The sequence below is a fragment of the Athalia rosae genome, chromosome 3 (assembly GCF_917208135.1).
Source record: "Athalia rosae chromosome 3, iyAthRosa1.1, whole genome shotgun sequence".
Taxonomy (NCBI): domain Eukaryota; kingdom Metazoa; phylum Arthropoda; class Insecta; order Hymenoptera; family Athaliidae; genus Athalia; species Athalia rosae.
The window spans coordinates 13,704,436-13,709,501 of record NC_064028.1 but is presented as its reverse complement, the minus strand read 5'-3'; the positions used below and the strand labels follow the sequence as shown (position 1 = coordinate 13,709,501).

Here is a 5,066-nt window from a genome sequence, read left to right as displayed (position 1 = left end):
TCCGAAAGAGTCGCGCATCACTCGTTGGAACGAAAAATTTTCAAAGTCCGAAAGAGTCGCGCATCACTCGTTGGATCGAAAAAATTTTCAAGTCCCGAAAGAGTCGCGCATCACTCGTTGGATCGAAAAATTTTCAAAGTCCGAAAGAGTCGCGCATCACTCGTTGGATCGAAAAATTTTCAAAGTCGAAAGAGTCGCGCATCACTCGTTGGATCGAAAAATTTTCAAAGTCCGAAAGAGTCGCGCATCACTCGTTGGATCGAAAAATTTTCAAAGTCCGAAAGAGTCGCGCATCACTCGTTGGATCGAAAATTTTCAAAGTCCGAAAGAGTCGCGCATCACTCGTTGGATCGAAAAATTTTCAAAGTCCGAAAGAGTCGCGCATACACTCGTTGGAACGAAAAATTTTCAAAGTCCGAAAGAGTCGCGCATCACTCGTTGGATCGAAAAATTTTCAAAGTCCGAAAGAGTCGCGCATCACTCGTTGGATCGAAAAATTTTCAAAGTCCGAAAGAGTCGCGCATCACTCGTTGATCGAAAAATTTTCAAAGTCCGAAAGAGTCGCGCATCACTCGTTGGATCGAAAAATTTTCAAAGTCCGAAAGAGTCGCGCATCACTCGTTGGAACGAAAAATTTTCAAAGTCCGAAAGAGTCGCGCATCACTCGTTGGATCGAAAAATTTTCAAAGTCCGAAAGAGTCGCGCATCACTCGTTGGATCGAAAAATTTTCAAAGTCCGAAAGAGTCGCGCATCACTCGTTGGATCGAAAAATTTTCAAAGTCCGAAAGAGTCGCGCATCACTCGTTGGAACGAAAAATTTTCAAAGTCCGAAAGAGTCGCGCATCACTCGTTGGATCGAAAAATTTTCAAAGTCCGAAAGAGTCGCGCATCACTCGTTGGATCGAAAAATTTTCAAAGTCCGAAAGAGTCGCGCATCACTCGTTGGATCGAAAAATTTTCAAAGTCCGAAAGAGTCGCGCATCACTCGTTGGAACGAAAAATTTTCAAAGTCCGAAAGAGTCGCGCATCACTCGTTGGATCGAAAAATTTTCAAAGTCCGAAAGAGTCGCGCATCACTCGTTGGAACGAAAAATTTTCAAAGTCCGAAAGAGTCGCGCATCACTCGTTGGATCGAAAAATTTTCAAAGTCCCAACGATTCTCGCATGGAACTAAGTTCCAACGTACTGCCAAATTTTTCAGGTCGCGTTGCTGTTTTGCCCCATAAGGAACACGTGTTATGACCGGCCGGCTCCGACGTCCGAGCGGCACCGTTGATACTTCATGCACCGAGCGGTCTCGACCGGTCGGTCGGCACCTAGTCCTCGGGTTTCGGAACTTTCGACTTGTTTCGGCCCGTATCTCGACATTCCTTTGCGGGTTTGTTGTCGGGGCTATGGTTTCGTCCTCACCGTGTCACGAACACGCAGACAAAAATTTTTTTCGAATTTTGAAAATTTTTCGTCTGAGCGGAGATTCGCACCACAGGCGTTCGTTTCGTTCCGGTAAGAACCACTCTCACGAGTTCAAAGTTTTTCCGAGCGCTCACGTTTCGCAGGGGCGAGTTCTTCGCTCCGTCTAGAAAATATGATTCAATTTGAATCGTCGACACTACATAACCGCGGGTCGGTGTCTAAGACCGAATGGCCCTTTATGCGGTGACCAGAAAGTCTTCTCTCGCAAGTCGAGGGAAGCAGTCGAACAGAGGCATCAACTCGCCACATTCCGTGCGTATCACAGTCTGTTCGCAGACGGTACACATTGATTTCCAATCGTACTCCCGACGCTTGCAATCTAGCCGAAGGATACGAGAAGGATAATTCGAACGATTTGCACCGGGGAGTCGACAAAAATTGTCTTCACCCGAGGAAACACAAAGTCGAACAGAGCGCTCTGAGCGCTAGTACGCGTACACAAGTTGTGCGGTACCAGATATACATATTATATTAAAACGTGTGGCCGACCGGGCAAAGACTCGGCGGCATGGGGCAACACACGAAAAGAGCTACCAATAACACAAAGCTCCCTGGTTGATCCTGCCAGTAGTCATATGCTTGTCTCAAAGATTAAGCCATGCATGTCTCAGTGCAAGCCATATTAAGGTGAAACCGCGAATGGCTCATTAAATCAGTTATGGTTTCTTAGATCGTACCCACATTTACTTGGATAACTGTGGTAATTCTAGAGCTAATACATGCAAACAGAGTTCCGACCAGAGATGGGAGGAATGCTTTTATTAGATCAAAACCAATCGGTGGCGGGTTCGTCCTGTCCGCCGTTTACTTTGGTGACTCTGAATAACTTTGGGCTGATCGCACGGTCTTGGTACCGGCGACGCATCTTTCAAATGTCTGCCTTATCAACTGTCGATGGTAGGTTCTGCGCCTACCATGGTTGTAACGGGTAACGGGGAATCAGGGTTCGATTCCGGAGAGGGAGCCTGAGAAACGGCTACCACATCCAAGGAAGGCAGCAGGCGCGCAAATTACCCACTCCCGGCACGGGGAGGTAGTGACGAAAAATAACGATACGGGACTCATCCGAGGCCCCGTAATCGGAATGAGTACACTTTAAATCCTTTAACGAGGATCAATTGGAGGGCAAGTCTGGTGCCAGCAGCCGCGGTAATTCCAGCTCCAATAGCGTATATTAAAGTTGTTGCGGTTAAAAAGCTCGTAGTTGAATCTGTGTCCCACGCTGTCGGTTCACCGCTCGCGGTGTTTAACTGGCATGATTGTGGGACGTCCTACCGGTGGGCTTAGCCTTTCGGGGCGGCCCAACTAATATCCCATCGCGGTGCTCTTCATTGAGTGTCGAGGTGGGCCGGTACGTTTACTTTGAACAAATTAGAGTGCTTAAAGCAGGCTATTTTCGCCTGAATACTGTGTGCATGGAATAATGGAATAGGACCTCGGTTCTATTTTGTTGGTTTTCGGAACCCCGAGGTAATGATTAATAGGAACAGATGGGGGCATTCGTATTGCGACGTTAGAGGTGAAATTCTTGGATCGTCGCAAGACGGACAGAAGCGAAAGCATTTGCCAAAAATGTTTTCTTTAATCAAGAACGAAAGTTAGAGGTTCGAAGGCGATCAGATACCGCCCTAGTTCTAACCATAAACGATGCCAGCTAGCGATCCGCCGAAGTTCCTCCGATGACTCGGCGGGCAGCTTCCGGGAAACCAAAGCTTTTGGGTTCCGGGGGAAGTATGGTTGCAAAGCTGAAACTTAAAGGAATTGACGGAAGGGCACCACCAGGAGTGGAGCCTGCGGCTTAATTTGACTCAACACGGGAAACCTCACCAGGCCCGGACACCGGAAGGATTGACAGATTGAGAGCTCTTTCTTGATTCGGTGGGTGGTGGTGCATGGCCGTTCTTAGTTGGTGGAGCGATTTGTCTGGTTAATTCCGATAACGAACGAGACTCTAGCCTGCTAAATAGGCGTACTTTCCGGTATCTCGAAGGCCCCCGGCTTCGGTCGGGAGGTTTTTACTACCGGCGTACAAATAAATCTTCTTAGAGGGACAGGCGGCTTCTAGCCGCACGAGATTGAGCAATAACAGGTCTGTGATGCCCTTAGATGTTCTGGGCCGCACGCGCGCTACACTGAAGGAATCAGCGTGTCTTCCCTGGCCGAAAGGCCCGGGTAACCCGCTGAACCTCCTTCGTGCTAGGGATTGGGGCTTGCAATTATTCCCCATGAACGAGGAATTCCCAGTAAGCGCGAGTCATAAGCTCGCGTTGATTACGTCCCTGCCCTTTGTACACACCGCCCGTCGCTACTACCGATTGAATGATTTAGTGAGGTCTTCGGACTGGTACGCGGCAATGCCTCGGCATTGCCGATGTTGCCGGGAAGATGACCAAACTTGATCATTTAGAGGAAGTAAAAGTCGTAACAAGGTTTCCGTAGGTGAACCTGCGGAAGGATCATTAACGTTTCGTTACTGCGAAAAAAAAAGCAGCGAATCGATGATTATTTTGGTAGATTCCACCGTGAATCTCACGCAATTATAATCCAGTCAAAAGACACACATGGCACAAGAGGTGGCGTACATTTTACGCGTGTCACGAATATCGAACTACGTAACGGCCGAAACGGCTCGTGTCGCACTCACACACGTCGACGACGAACGATCTTGCTATGTCCGTTGGAAGAGAGAGAAAATAATATAAAAAGGACATTACAACTAGTGTATCACGGTAAAATATATCGTGTGCAGCAGCCAAAAACAAACTAAGGCATAAATGGCTATGGGTAAAAAAAACACTAGAAAAATAAAAGGACATTGCTACTACGCCAACCTACGGGGGCGCAAGAACGAAAACTCTCTTTCCATTCTGGACGATAGCGATGCGGATCGTGATGCCATTCGTCGATCAGATTTGTGTGAGGTAGCGACATTGTGCGCGTTGCTGAGGCGACCAAGTGCCCGCTTCTGTTGAACGGGACGCTTGGTGTGCGTTTGAATCAACCGTTCGGTCGATCCCCCCGCTTTGTACGAGGCGTGGCGCGCGATTGATCGAACGGTTTTTTTTATGCTTTTTTTTCAAATTGTTTCTTTTCAAAGATACACATGAAGAAAAGTTACCATACTTTCACGGGGTAACCTGCTCCGGCTGGAGTTTAGCTCCACCGGGGTGACGTCGCGTTCTCCGCGGCGGAAGGTTGGCGACGAACTTTCGCCCCGTGAAATGCAATTGAGATCTTATTCCTTTTGCGCAACATTACCAAAATCCACGTGCCGTGGTTCCCCCCAGACACAAAAAATATGGCTCGATCGAATTATACGCGGCTTCCTCCTCGCACGTAAAGTGTTGTAGAGTACAAGCCGCGCTCGAGCCTTTCGGAGGGGTTCCGCGCGTCACGCGCTTGATATTGGAATCACATTCGAACTGATCGTACAAAGAAACGCTTGAAGCGAGGTGCACGAATGATCGCAAGATTCTTCGCGTCACGACGAGCCGGCGTAACAACCGAACAATTGTCAAAGTGTCTCCTCTGCCCTCCGTTTTGACTCGAGGTGCGGCCGGAGACACGATGCAAAGTGAAAAAACGATTACCC

The 5,066-nt window shown here is 48.3% G+C and overlaps 2 non-coding genes across 2 annotated transcripts in view; both read left to right on the top strand.

The window, feature by feature from the left end:
* Window positions 1–2,022: 2,022 nt before the first annotated feature.
* Window positions 2,023–3,936, top strand: LOC125500431. Its single transcript, XR_007277813.1, has one exon. It is a non-coding gene; the product is annotated as a small subunit ribosomal RNA (ribosomal RNA).
* Window positions 3,937–5,061: 1,125 nt separating this feature from the next.
* LOC125500502 overlaps window positions 5,062–5,066 on the top strand; it is a 155-nt gene continuing 150 nt past the window's right edge. Inside the window, exon 1 of the ribosomal RNA XR_007277877.1 lies at window positions 5,062–5,066. This exon is cut by the window's right edge and continues 150 nt beyond it. This is a non-coding gene — a ribosomal RNA (5.8S ribosomal RNA).